This window comes from Lissotriton helveticus, chromosome 9 (assembly GCF_964261635.1).
Source record: "Lissotriton helveticus chromosome 9, aLisHel1.1, whole genome shotgun sequence".
NCBI lineage: Eukaryota > Metazoa > Chordata > Amphibia > Caudata > Salamandridae > Lissotriton > Lissotriton helveticus.
Genome location: NC_136070.1, coordinates 1,027,980,384 through 1,027,996,366, shown reverse-complemented (window position 1 = coordinate 1,027,996,366; position 15,983 = coordinate 1,027,980,384).

The following is a 15,983-nucleotide window of genomic DNA, read 5'->3' as shown; positions in this document are numbered from 1 at the left end:
GGAGTTGTGTAGTTTCAAGATGATGTTCTTATTTTTGGAGTGTCAATTTTTACTCACAACATGATTTTGAAGAAAGTTTCAGACAAGTTAGCTGAAGCATGGCTAACTCTTAAATTCTGTGTTGAAGAAATAGAGTATCTTGGATATACTTTGTCTTCTTCAGGGGTTAAACTGAAAAAATACTTTTTGGGGGCAATAAGGAAAGTAGAAGCACCACAAGACGAAGACCAACTTAGATCATTTCTTTGTCTGGTAGAATATTTCGCGAAATGTGTTGAGAATGTTGCAGAAAAAACTGAGCATTTGAAAAAACTATTGAGAAAGGGATGTGCGTTTGAATGATCTGGAAATCAAGAGAAGTCTTTTGAAAATATCAAAATGGAAATATGAAATGCCAAACTGTTATCTCCTTTTGACACAAGTTTATTGTCAATTCTTACAGTTGACGCAAGTCCTGTGGATTTAGGTGCAGTATTCTCACAGAAACACAAAGTAGGTGAACGCACAATAGCGTTTGCCTCACGCTCCCTCGCCAGTACTGGGAGAAATTATTCGGTGATGAAGAGAGAGGAGTTGGCTGCAGTGTGGGCAACTGAATACTTTAGAATGTGTGTTTAGGGATTTCCAATTATTTTGAGAACATACCATAACCACTTGTGAAAATTTTAATGTCTGGTGGAGCAGAAAATGATTTGGCAAGGTTAGCTCGCTTAGCAGCACATTTACAAGAATACCAATACCAAGTGGAATAATTATGGGGATGGAAGAATACCCAAGCAGACAGTCTATCAAGAATACCCTTACTGTGCCATGAAGTTGACAGAGAGGGGGTGGAAGCGTATGGTGATGAAGGTGCTGTGGCATTTGTAGACGATATAGTTGGAACCACTCACGGTGCTATAGGGAATGAACATTGGTTCAAGTGTATGAGAGACAGGTCATAGAGATGGTGAACAAAGGGGTGAAAAGAGAGAGTACTGTTCCTGTTGCAGTACGTCCTTTTGTGAAAATTATTGTTGAATTATCTGTTTGTGGTGAAGGTCTGATTTCCAGGGGAGAAAAATGTATTCCACCTCAAGGGGTGCATTTTGAGCTGTTCAAGTTTGCTCATGAAGGCCATCTTGGTCAAACACTTACAAAAAGGAGATTACGTGAGAATTACTGGTGTCCAGGGATGGACCAGAATGTTACTGACTGGATGAAGTAATAAACAACACAAATGCCAGTACTGGACTCTATTCTCTAAATTTTGTTATAACCCATATGAACAAAACATACCAGTCTGTTTGATTTAACGTCACTAGTTTATTATTTTGTTTGTTTCACTAGTCCGTATCTTTTACTTATTTTATCATCAGAAACATTTTTTGTGCATATACAAAATATACAATTGAATACAATCTGTGGTGACATTCACTCTCTATACATATTTACAACACATACATTCCCAACTTTTTGGACAATACATTTAACCTACATTCATACACTCCCAAACATATAACATAAGTCCATAGGGTGCGGGCCTTTGTCAACAAAGACATTTTTTGCATATACAGTCTATGTGACCTAGTATTCTATTTTAATACAACAACATTACAAAAAATGTTCAATAGGAACTAGGGGGCATATTATCAATGGCAGTATCGACGCTTTAGCAGCACTTTTTGCCGCTAAAGGGGTGATATTCTAACCACCCTATTAGGAAGGTGGCGCTAACATGCATTACCGCGTGTTAGCTGCCGTTTTTGTAACGCCACACATCTTAGCGATATACATCGCTAATGAGATGCAAAGAAGGTGTTCCTGACCCTTACTCCATGTAAATAATCGCTAACAAGGCTTCACGATATTCACAAGCATGGAGCAGATCCGCGAAGCGATGAGAAAAGCTGCGCTAACTGCGGTTTTCACCGGAATCTAACGGCTGATAAAATCCTAACTAAGCTATCTGTGATATGGGAGGTGGATTCACAGGTTAAGTCCACACTCCCATATTGTCTAGCATTCCCTCGGCCCTGTGAAATCATCGCTTGAATTCACGCGTTATTGCCGATTATCGCTGGTTTTCACACCGCCATTTAACAAATCGTTGCTAATATGCCACCAACACGGTGATGTCAATCAGCAATAGATGGCGATAATGATTAACGCGATAAGTGCGATTTGCGATGTTTATCGCATTACCTTGATAATATGCCCCTAGATCTTATATTTTCCTGACATAGTACTTCTAAACCTTATGGTTAACAATGGGCCATCTAAGGTCGACGCGTTTCGAACTCCCCGATTGCGGAGTTCTCCTTAGGACCATGAAATTCTACAACACAAGAAACAAATGTGTCAGATTGAGTCACATATTCAAACATATAGCGTTCTTAAACAAACAAACTCAGCCACCAGTCGGCTGCCTATGCCTACCTTATTCCTAATGAATTCGAATTCCCTTTTTAGGGTGGGGGTTCATGTAATGTGGTCACAGTGTTCTAGACATAAACAAACAGTAATACAAGAACATTACTAAAAACTTCTAGTATTTCTATCCGCTATTCACAAATAAACATGTATTGCCACAACGGCGGATTGGAACACTGACCTTATTCACGTTGTGCGATGTGATCACAAGAATCTAGGCGGAAAGAAGCTAAGTGTTACTGGAGGCAGTTAGACCAATTGGTCTTGAGAACCACATTTGGGAGAAACACTAACCTTACTCATAAAGTAGCATCTCTGGGGTACCTAGGAACAAAAGCAGATGACGGGAATTACTTGTCAAGTGCTGCCAACAACTAGCGTCTTTTTGGCTCGGGCGATGAAACTTTGCTCTTACCCGGTATCAAGCACAAATAATCCAAACCGGGGTTGAGGAATGCTGCCGGCTGTCGCTGTTTACGTGGTCCCGCAAGCACAATGCGGAGTAATCAGTTAGTTTTATTTCCTGCTGTGGTGAAAACGCTGGGTAAAACGCAATATCGCTGTTTCTACAACTTACATTTTTCCGATGCCTTCTCCATTAAATATACTCCAAGTTTGGCATTCAAAAGTGACTTCTTCACTTTCTACACTACTTCCTGGTCACATGGTTGCCATTTTCTTAAAGGGGCAATGCCTAGTGAATGCTCTAAATCTTTATTCGTATCAAAAAGATGTACAATATTGACACGATTTGGAAGTGAAATAAAACTGGAAGAAACTTGATTGCATTGGCGTGTCTGATATTTACTTTTTGGGGGATTCGCCCAAAAAAACCTCAATAGTATATCCACTCACAATTAAGATCTGAACCGATCTGAGCAGTTAGTCTGTGAATATACTCCCCATTGGGCAAGGTATATGTCCCAACCAGGGTCCAAGCATTTCATTTAGGCAGCGATGCTCAGAGTTCTATGCAGTGGCTTTAAAGATTTCAGAAATCTCATTCAAGCCATTAAAGGCAGTATTGTACTTCATTATTAGCAGCGCTTCTCGCTTTCCCAGTCTTGATTCTATGCCCCCTCCTCGAGGGTCCTGGTCGATTTTTGAGATTATAGTCCAGCGTAAATCCTCCTCTTTGTGTTTCTTCATCAGCCAATATTAAACCAGTGGCGCATTAGGTACTTCTCTCCTTATACGTGATTTATGTTGCGTAATCCGCTGCCATGCCTCCTGTGTGGTTTTACCAATATATAGTTATATAAATGCCAGTTTTCGTTTGTTTATTGACCTGCGCACAGTAAATCAACATATTGTAGCTGATAATTTTCCACTTCCAAATATAGGTGAGTTGGTTTTTTCTCTGAAAGGTGCAAAGTATTTTTCAAAATTAGATTTAAAAAGTGCATACCATCAGATTAAACTGCATCCGGGCTAAAAAAATCTAACAGCCTTTCTTACTATGGAAGGCGTTTTCAATTCACGAGAATGCCGTTTGGACTTTCGTCAGCGGCGAGTGTATTTCAGTTCTTAAGGACATTGATGGAGTCGAGTAGTTTCAAGATGATGTTCTTATTTTTGTAATGTCAATTTTTAGTCACAACATGATTTTGAAGAAAGTTTCAAACAAGTTAGCTGAAGCATGGCTAACTCTTAAATTCTGTGTTGAAGAAATAGAGTATCTTGGATATACTTTGTCTTCGTGAGGGGTTAAAATGAAAAAATACTGTTTGGGGGCAATAAGGAAAGTAGAAGCACCACAAGACAAAGACCAACTTAGATCATTTCTTTGTCTGGTAGAATATTTCGCAAAATGTGTTGAGAATGTTGCAGAGAAAACTGAGCATTTGAAAAAACTATTGAGAAAGGGATGTGAGTTTGAATGATCTGGAGATCAAGAGAAGTCTTTTGAAAATATCAAAATGGAAATATGAAATGCCAAACTGTTACCTCCTTTTGACACAAGGTTATTGTCAATTCTTACAGTTGACGCGAGTCCTGTGGATTTAGGTGCGGTATTCTCACAGAAACACAAAGAAGGTGAACGCACAATAGCGTTTGCCTCACGCTCCCTCGCCAGTACTGGGAGAAATTATTCGGTGATGAAGAGAGAGGAGTTGGCTGCAGTGTGGGCAACTGAATACTTTAGAATGTGTGTTTGGGGATTCCCAATTATTTTGAGAACATACCATAACCACTTGTGAAAATTTTAATGCCTGGTGGAGCAAAAAATTATTTGGCAAGGTTAGCTCGCTTAGCAGCACATTTACAAGTATGCCAATACCAAGTGGAATAATTATGGGGATGGAAGAATACCCAAGCCGACAGTCTATCAAGAATACCCTTACTGTGGCAGGAAGTTGACGGAGAGGGGGTGGAAGCGTATGGTGATGAAGGTGCTGTGGCATTTGTAGATGATATAGTTGGAACCACTCTCGGTGCTATAGGGAATGAACATTGGTTCAAGTGTATGAGAGACAGGTCATAGAGATGGTGAACAAAGGGGTGAAAAGAGAGAGTACTGTTCCTGTTGCAGCACGTCCTTTTGTGAAAATTATTGATGAATTATCTGTTTGTGGTGAAGGTCTGATTTCCAGAGGAGAAAAATGTATTCCACCTCAAGGGGTGCATTTTGAGCTGTTCAAGTTTGCTCATGAAGGCCATCTTGGTCAAACACTTACAAAAAGGAGATTACGTGAGAATTACTGGTGTCCAGGGATGGACCAGAATGTTACTGACTGGATGAAGTAATAAACAACACAAATGCCAGTACTGGACTCTATTCTCTAAATTTTGTTATAACCCATATGAACAAAACATACCAGTCTGTTTGATATAACGTCACTAGTTTATTATTTTGTTTGTTTCACTAGTCCGTATCTTTTACTTATTTTATCATCAGAAACATTTTTTTGTGCATATACAAAATATACAATTGAATACAATCTGTGGTGACATTCACTCTCTATACATATTTACAACACATACATTCCCAACTTTTTGGCCAATACATTCAACCTACATTCATACACCCCCAAACATATAACATAAGTCCATAGGGTGCGGCCCTTTGTCAACAAAGACATTTTTTGCATATACAGTCTATGTGACCTAGTATTCTATTTTAATACAACAACATTACAAAAAATGTTCAATAGGAACTAGATCTTATATTTTCCTGACATAGTAGTTCTAAACCTTATGGTTAACAATGGGCCATCTAAGGTCGACGCGTTTCGAACTCCCCGATTGCGGGGTTCTCCTCAGGACCATGAAATTCTACAACAAAAGAAACAAATGTGTCAGATTGAGTCACATATTCAAACATATAGCATTCTTAAACAAACAAACTCAGCCACCAGTCGGCTGCCTTATTCCTACCTTATTCCTAATGAATTCGAATTCCCTTTTTAGGGTGGGGGTTCAAGTAATGTGGTCACAGTGTTCTAGACATCAACAAACAGTAATACAAGAACATTACTAAAAACTTCTAGTATTTCTATCCGCTATTCACAAATAAACATGTATTGCCACAACGGCGGATTGGAACACTGACCTTATTCACGTTGTGCGATGTGATCACAAGAATCTAGGCGGAAAGAAGCTAAGTGTTACTGAAGGCAGTTAGACCAATTGGTCTTGAGAACCACATTTGGGAGAAACACTAACCTTACTCATAAAGTAGCATCTCTGGGGTACCTAGGAACAAAAGCAGATGGCGGGAATTACTTGTCAAGTGCTGCCAACAACTAGCGTCTTTTTGGCTCGGGCGATGAAACTTTGCTCTTACCCGGTATCCAGCGCAAATAATCCAAACCGGGGTTGAGGAATGCTGCCAGCGGTCGCTGTTTACGCGGTCCTGCAAGCACAACGCGGAGTAATCAGTTAGTTTTATTTCCTGCTGTGGTGAAAACGCTGGGTAAAACGCAATATCGCTGTTTCTACAACTTAAATATTTTCCGATGCCTTCTCCATTAAAGATACTCCAAATTTGGCCTTCGAAAGTGACTTCTTCACTTTCTACACTACTTCCTGGTCACATGGTTGCCATTTTCTTAAAGGGGCAATGCCTAGTGAACGCTTTAAATCTTTATTTGTATCAAAAAGATGTACAATATTGACACGATTTGGAAGTGAAAAATTTACTTTTTGGGGGATTCGCCCAAAAAAAACTCAATCGTATATCCACTCACAATTAAGATCTGAACCGATCTGAGCAGTTAGTCTGTGAATATACTCCCGATTGGGCAAGGTATATGTCCCAACCAGGGTCCAAGCATTTCATTTAGGCAGCGATGCTCAGAGTTCTATGCAGTGGCTTTAAAGATTTCAGAAATCTCATTAAAGCCATTTAAGGCAGTATTGTACTTCATTATTAGCAGCGCTTCTCGCTTTCCCAGTCTTGATTCTATGCCCCCTCCTCGAGGGTCCTGGTCGATTTTTTAGATTATAGTTCAGCGTAAATCCTCCTCTTTGTGTTTCTTCATCAGCCAATATTAAACCAGTGGCGCATTAGGTACTTCTCTCCTTATACGTGATTTATGTTGCGTAATCCGCTGCCATGCCTCCTGTGTGGTTTCACCAATATATAGTTATATAAATGCCAGTTTTCGTTTGTTTATTGACCTGCGCACAGTAAATCAACATATTGTAGCTGATAATTTTCCACTTCCAAATATAGGTGAGTTGTTTTTTTCTCTGAAAGGTGCAAAGTATTTTTCAAAAATTAGATTAAAAAAAAGTGCATACCATCAGATTAAACTGCATCCGGACTAAAAAAATCTAACAGCCTTTATTACTATGGAAGGCGTTTTCAATTCACGAGAATGCCGTTTGGACTTTCGTCAGCGGCGAGTGTATTTCAGTTCTTAAGGACATTGATGGAGTCGTGTAGTTTCAAGATGATGTTCTTATTTTTGTAATGTCAATTTTTAGTCACAACATGATTTTGAAAAAAGTTTCAAACAAGTTAGCTGAAGCATGGCTAACTCTTAAATTCTGTGTTGAAGAAATAGAGTATCTTGGATATACTTTGTCTTCGTGAGGGGTTAAACTGAAAAAATACTGTTTGGGGGCAATAAGGAAAGTAGAAGCACCACAAGACAAAGACCAACTTAGATCATTTCTTTGTCTGGTAGAATATTTCGCGAAATGTGTTGAGAATGTTGCAGAGAAAACTGAGCATTTGAAAAAACTATTGAGAAAGGGATGTGAGTTTGAATGATCTGGAGATCAAGAGAAGTCTTTTGAAAATATCAAAATGGAAATATGAAATGCCAAACTGTTACCTCCTTTTGACACAAGGTTATTGTCAATTCTTACAGTTGACGCGAGTCCTGTGGATTTAGGTGCGGTATTCTCACAGAAACACAAAGAAGGTGAACGCACAATAGCGTTTGCCTCACGCTCCCTCGCCAGTACTGGGAGAAATTATTCGGTGATGAAGAGAGAGGAGTTGGCTGCAGTGTGGGCAACTGAATACTTTAGAATGTGTGTTTGGGGATTCCCAATTATTTTGAGAACATACCATAACCACTTGTGAAAATTTTAATGCCTGGTGGAGCAAAAAATGATTTGGCAAGGTTAGCTCGCTTAGCAGCACATTTACAAGTATGCCAATACCAAGTGGAATAATTATGGGGATGGAAGAATACCCAAGCCGACAGTCTATCAAGAATACCCTTACTGTGGCAGGAAGTTGACGGAGAGGGGGTGGAAGCGTATGGTGATGAAGGTGCTGTGGCATTTGTAGATGATATAGTTGGAACCACTCTCGGTGCTACAGGGAATGAACATTGGTTCAAGTGTATGAGAGACAGGTCATAGAGATGGTGAACAAAGGGGTGAAAAGAGAGAGTACTGTTCCTGTTGCAGCACGTCCTTTTGTGAAAATTATTGATGAATTATCTGTTTGTGGTGAAGGTCTGATTTCCAGAGGAGAAAAATGTATTCCACCTCAAGGGGTGCATTTTGTGCTGTTCAAGTTTGCTCATGAAGGCCATCTTGGTCAAACACTTACAAAAAGGAGATTACGTGAGAATTACTGGTGTCCAGGGATGGACCAGAATGTTACTGACTGGATGAAGTAATAAACAACACAAATGCCAGTACTGGACTCTATTCTCTAAATTTTGTTATAACCCATATGAACAAAACATACCAGTCTGTTTGATATAACGTCACTAGTTTATTATTTTGTTTGTTTCACTAGTCCGTATCTTTTACTTATTTTATCATCAGAAACATTTTTTTGTGCATATACAAAATATACAATTGAATACAATCTGTGGTGACATTCACTCTCTATACATATTTACAACACATACATTCCCAACTTTTTGGCCAATACATTCAACCTACATTCACACACTCCCAAACATATACCATAAGTCCATAGGGTGCGGCCCTTTGTCAACAAAGACATTTTTTGCATATACAGTCTATGTGACCTAGTATGTTATTTTAATACAACAACATTACAAAAAATGTTCAATAAGAACTAGATCTTATATTTTCCTGACATAGTACTTCTAAACCTTATGGTTAACAATGGGCCATCTAAGGTCGACGCGTTTCGAACTCTCCGATTGCGGGGTTCTCCTCAGGACCATGAAATTCTACAACAAAAGAAACAAATGTGTCAGATTGAGTCACATATTCAAACATATAGCGTTCTTAAACAAACAAACTCAGCCACCAGTCGGCTGCCTTATTCCTACCTTATTCCTAATGAATTCGAATTCCCTTTTTAGGGTGGGGGTTCATGTAATGTGGTCACAGTGTTCTAGACATAAACAAACAGTAATACAAGAACATTACTAAAAACTTCTAGTATTTCTATCCGCTATTCACAAATAAACATGTATTGCCACAACGGCGGATTGGAACACTGACCTTATTCACGTTGTGCGATGTGATCACAAGAATCTAGGCGGAAAGAAGCTAAAAGTTACTGGAGGCAGTTAGACCAATTGGTCTTGAGAACCACATTTGGGAGAAACACTAACCTTACTGTGGCGGGATTAACGGAAACGCAATCTCAGACGGTCTGGTTAATGAAGGTTTTATTGTTTTTCTCAGTACACGCTTTCTTTGAGGTGGATTTCTGTAATAAGGAAGGGGCGGTTCGGCTCCTCGTCGTGAGGGGGAGCTCCGATCTTTCCGGTGATCTCCTCCCGCTTTTCCTCCCTCCGGCTGGTTTCTGGGAGATGTAGGAGCGTCCGTGGTGTCCGCCGGTCGTGGGGTGCATGTAAAGAAAAGAAAATGGTCTCAGCTGGGGGTTCAGGGTTCTATACGTTATCAAGGGAAGGGAGAGTGGGGAGTAACACACGTGCAGACTGGATACAACGCTGTGTCGTTAGTGCAAAGGGGAGGGATTGGTGAAGGGAAACGATAGCGGGTGCTCTAAGGAGGTTTAAGACCTCTCCTCCCTGCCCAGCCCACGATACGATCCCGTACCTGGGTTAGCCACACTTCCCTCGAAGTGTGGCTGGGCGAAGCGCCGTGTCGTTGGCCTCCAGGCTCCGGATCAGCTGGGCTCTCCTCCTCCGTCTCTCCGTCCTCCGGCTCGTTCCCGTCCTCGATTATCCTTTCTCGAACTCTCGCCGCCTTGACTCCTCTGGGTGATGAACACCCCGAGCTTCCTGTTTGGTCGTCTTTTGTGTCCATATCCTCCGCTGACCTGGGGGCGTGGTCACTCTCCAACTCCGCCCAATTAAAGTAACAGCTGTCACCCTCATCTCTGGAGTCGACTGTCCGCCAGGGTGTTAGTCCGGCCCCGGAGATAGGCTGCTGTAGGGATGACAAAGAGGAGTTTGAGGTAAGAGGGGCGGTGGGCGCCGGCCCCCCGTCACACTTACTCATAAAGTAGCATCTCTGGGGTACCTAGGAACAAAAGCAGATGGCGGGAATTACTTGTCAAGTGCTGCCAACAACTAGCGTCTTTTTGGCTCGGGCGATGAAACTTTGCTCTAACCCGGTATCCAGCGCAAATAATCCAAACCGGGGTTGAGGAATCCTGCCGGCGGTCGCTGTTTACGCGGTCCTGCAAGCACAACGCGGAGTAATCAGTTAGTTTTATTTCCTGCTGTGGTGAAAACGCTGGGTAAAACGCAATATCGCTGTTTCTACAACTTACATTTTTCCGATGCCTTCTCCATTAAAGATACTCCAAATTTGGCCTTCGAAAGAGACTTCTTCACTTTCTACACTGCTTCCTGGTCACATGGTTGCCATTTTCTTAAAGGGGCAATGCCTAGTGAATGCTCTAAATCTTTATTCGTATCAAAAAGATGTACAATATTGACACGATTTGGAAGTGAAATAAAACTGGAAGAAACTTGCTTGCATTGGCGTGTCTGATATTTACTTTTTGGGGGATTCGCCCAAAAAAACCTCAATCGTATATCCACTCACAATTAAGATCTGAACCGATCTGAGCAGTTAGTCTGTGAATATACTCCCCATTGGGCAAGGTATATGTCCCAACAAGGGTCCAAGCATTTCATTTAGGCAGCGATGCTCAGAGTTCTATGCAGTGGCTTTAAAGATTTCAGAAATCTCATTCAAGCCATTTAAGGCAGTATTGTACTTCATTATTAGCAGCGCTTCTCGCTTTCCCAGTCTTGATTCTATGCCCCCTCCTCGAGGGTCCTGGTCGATTTTTGAGATTATAGTCCAGCGTAAATCCTCCTCTTTGTGTTTCTTCATCAGCCAATATTAAACCAGTGGCGCATTAGGTACTTCTCTCCTTATACGTGATTTATGTTGCGTAATCCGCTGCCATGCCTCCTGTGTGGTTTTACCAATATATAGTTATATAAATGCCAGTTTTCGTTTGTTTATTGACCTGCGCACATATTGTAGCTGATAATTTTCCACTTCCAAATATAGGTGAGTTGGTTTTTTCTCTGAAAGGTGCAAAGTATTTTTCAAAATTAGATTTAAAAAGTGCATACCATCAGATTAAACTGCATCCGGACTAAAAAAATCTAACAGCCTTTATTACTATGGAAGGCGTTTTTCAATTCACGAGAATGCCGTTTCGACTCTCGTCAGCGGCGAGTGTATTTCAGTTCTTAAGGACATTGATGGAGTTGTGTAGTTTCAAGATGATGTTCCTATTTTTGTAATGTCAATTTTTAGTCACAACATGATTTTGAAGAAAGTTTCAGACAAGTTAGCTGAAGCATGGCTAACTCTTAAATTCTGTGTTGAAGAAATAGAGTATCTTGGATATACTTTGTCTTCGTCAGGAGTTAAACTGAAAAAATACTTTTTGGGGGCAATAAGGAAAGTAGAAGCATCACAAGACAAAGACCAACTTAGATCATTTCTTTGTTTGGTAGAATATTTCGCGAAATGTGTTGAGAATGTTGCAGAGAAAACTGAGCATTTGAAAAAACTATTGAGAAAGGGATGTGCGTTTGAATGATCTGGAGATCAAGAGAAGTCTTTTGAAAATATCAAAATGGAAATATGAAATGCCAAACTGTTATCTCCTTTTGACACAAGTTTATTGTCAATTCTTACAGTTGACGCAAGTCCTGTGGATTTAGGTGCGGTATTCTCACAGAAACACAAAGAAGGTGAACGCACAATAGCGTTTGCCTCAAGCTCCCTCACCAGTACTGGGAGAAATTATTCGGTGATGAAGAGAGAGGAGTTGGCTGCAGTGTGGGCAACTGAATACTTTAGAATGTGTGTTTGGGGATTTCCAATTATTTTGAGAACATACCATAACCACTTGTGAAAATGTTAATGCCTGGTGGAGCAGAAAATGATTTGTCAAGGTTAGCTCGCTTAGCAGCACATTTACAAGAATACCAATACCAAGTGGAATAATTATGGGGATGGAAGAATACCCAAGCAGACAGTCTATCAAGAATACCCTTACTGTGGCAGGAAGTTGACAGAGAGGGGGTGGAAGCGTATGGTGATGAAGGTGCTGTGGCATTTGTAGATGATATAGTTGGAACCACTCACGGTGCTATAGGGAATGAACATTGGTTCAAGTGTATGAGAGACAGGTCATAGAGATGGTGAACAAAGGGGTGAAAAGAGAGAGTACTGTTCCTGTTGCAGCACGTCCTTTTGTGAAAATTATTGATGAATTATCTGTTTGTGGTGAAGGTCTGATTTCCAGAGGAGAAAAATGTATTCCACCTCAAGGGGTGCATTTTGAGCTGTTCAAGTTTGCTCATGAAGGCCATCTTGGTCAAACACTTACAAAAAGGAGATTACGTGAGAATTACTGGTGTCCAGGGATGGACCAGAATGTTACTGACTGGATGAAGTAATAAACAACACAAATGCCAGTACTGGACTCTATTCTCTAAATTTTGTTATAACCCATATGAACAAAACATACCAGTCTGTTTGATATAACGTCACTAGTTTATTATTTTGTTTGTTTCACTAGTCCGTATCTTTTACTTATTTTATCATCAGAAACATTTTTTTGTGCATATACAAAATATACAATTGAATACAATCTGTGGTGACATTCACTCTCTATACATATTTACAACACATACATTCCCAACTTTTTGGCCAATACATTCAACCTACATTCACACACTCCCAAACATATACCATAAGTCCATAGGGTGCGGCCCTTTGTCAACAAAGACATTTTTTGCATATACAGTCTATGTGACCTAGTATGTTATTTTAATACAACAACATTACAAAAAATGTTCAATAGGAACTAGATCTTATATTTTCCTGACATAGTACTTCTAAACCTTATGGTTAACAATGGGCCATCTAAGGTCGACGCGTTTCGAACTCTCCGATTGCGGGGTTCTCCTCAGGACCATGAAATTCTACAACAAAAGAAACAAATGTGTCAGATTGAGTCACATATTCAAACATATAGCGTTCTTAAACAAACAAACTCAGCCACCAGTCGGCTGCCTTATTCCTACCTTATTCCTAATGAATTCGAATTCCCTTTTTAGGGTGGGGGTTCATGTAATGTGGTCACAGTGTTCTAGACATAAACAAACAGTAATACAAGAACATTACTAAAAACTTCTAGTATTTCTATCCGCTATTCACAAATAAACATGTATTGCCACAACGGCGGATTGGAACACTGACCTTATTCACGTTGTGCGATGTGATCACAAGAATCTAGGCGGAAAGAAGCTAAAAGTTACTGGAGGCAGTTAGACCAATTGGTCTTGAGAACCACATTTGGGAGAAACACTAACCTTACTGTGGCGGGATTAACGGAAACGCAATCTCAGACGGTCTGGTTAATGAAGGTTTTATTGTTTTTCTCAGTACACGCTTTCTTTGAGGTGGATTTCTGTAATAAGGAAGGGGCGGTTCGGCTCCTCGTCGTGAGGGGGAGCTCCGATCTTTCCGGTGATCTCCTCCCGCTTTTCCTCCCTCCGGCTGGTTTCTGGGAGATGTAGGAGCGTCCGTGGTGTCCGCCGGTCGTGGGGTGCATGTAAAGAAAAGAAAATGGTCTCAGCTGGGGGTTCAGGGTTCTATACGTTATCAAGGGAAGGGAGAGTGGGGAGTAACACACGTGCAGACTGGATACAACGCTGTGTCGTTAGTGCAAAGGGGAGGGATTGGTGAAGGGAAACGATAGCGGGTGCTCTAAGGAGGTTTAAGACCTCTCCTCCCCGCCCAGCCCACGATACGATCCCGTACCTGGGTTAGCCACACTTCCCTCGAAGTGTGGCTGGGCGAAGCGCCGTGTCGTTGGCCTCCAGGCTCCGGATCAGCTGGGCTCTCCTCCTCCGTCTCTCCGTCCTCCGGCTCGTTCCCGTCCTCGATTATCCTTTCTCGAACTCTCGCCGCCTTGACTCCTCTGGGTGATGAACACCCCGAGCTTCCTGTTTGGTCATCTTTTGTGTCCATATCCTCCGCTGACCTGGGGGCGTGGTCACTCTCCAACTCCGCCCAATTAAAGTAACAGCTGTCACCCTCATCTCTGGAGTCGACTGTCCGCCAGGGTGTTAGTCCGGCCCCGGAGATAGGCTGCTGTAGGGATGACAAAGAGGAGTTTGAGGTAAGAGGGGCGGTGGGCGCCGGCCCCCCGTCACACTTACTCATAAAGTAGCATCTCTGGGGTACCTAGGAACAAAAGCAGATGGCGGGAATTACTTGTCAAGTGCTGCCAACAACTAGCGTCTTTTTGGCTCGGGCGATGAAACTTTGCTCTTACCCGGTATCCAGCGCAAATAATCCAAACCGGGGTTGAGGAATCCTGCCGGCGGTCGCTGTTTACGCGGTCCTGCAAGCACAACGTGGAGTAATCAGTTAGTTTTATTTCCTGCTGTGGTGAAAACGCTGGGTAAAACGCAATATCGCTGTTTCTACAACTTACATTTTTCCGATGCCTTCTCCATTAAAGATACTCCAAATTTGGCCTTCGAAAGAGACTTCTTCACTTTCTACACTACTTCCTGGTCACATGGTTGCCATTTTCTTAAAGGGGCAATGCCTAGTGAATGCTCTAAATCTTTATTCGTATCAAAAAGATGTACAATATTGACACGATTTGGAAGTGAAATAAAACTGGAAGAAACTTGCTTGCATTGGCGTGTCTGATATTTACTTTTTGGGGGATTCGCCCAAAAAAACCTCAATCGTATATCCACTCACAATTAAGATCTGAACCGATCTGAGCAGTTAGTCTGTGAATATACTCCCCATTGGGCAAGGTATATGTCCCAACAAGGGTCCAAGCATTTCATTTAGGCAGCGATGCTCAGAGTTCTATGCAGTGGCTTTAAAGATTTCAGAAATCTCATTCAAGCCATTTAAGGCAGTATTGTACTTCATTATTAGCAGCGCTTCTCGCTTTCCCAGTCTTGATTCTATGCCCCCTCCTCGAGGGTCCTGGTCGATTTTTGAGATTATAGTCCAGCGTAAATCCTCCTGTTTGTGTTTCTTCATCAGCCAATATTAAACCAGTGGCGCATTAGGTACTTCTCTCCTTATACGTGATTTATGTTGCGTAATCCGCTGCCATGCCTCCTGTGTGGTTTTACCAATATATAGTTATATAAATGCCAGTTTTCGTTTGTTTATTGACCTGCGCACAGTAAATCAACATATTGTAGCTGATAATTTTCCACTTCCAAATATAGGTGAGTTGGTTTTTTCTCTGAAAGGTGCAAAGTATTTTTCAAAATTAGATTTAAAAAGTGCATACCATCAGATTAAACTGCATCCGGACTAAAAAAATCTAACAGCCTTTATTACTATGGAAGGCGTTTTTCAATTCACGAGAATGCCGTTTCGACTCTCGTCAGCGGCGAGTGTATTTCAGTTCTTAAGGACATTGATGGAGTCGTGTAGTTTCAAGATGATGTTCCTATTTTTGTAATGTCAATTTTTAGTCACAACAAGATTTTGAAGAAAGTTTCAGACAAGTTAGCTGAAGCATGGCTAACTCTTAAATTCTCTGTTGAAGAAATAGAGTATCTTGGATATACTTTGTCTTCGTCAGGGGTTAAACTGAAAAAATACTTTTTGGGGGCAATAAGGAAAGTAGAAGCACCACAAGACAAAGACCAACTTAGATCATTTCTTTGTCTTGTAGAATATTT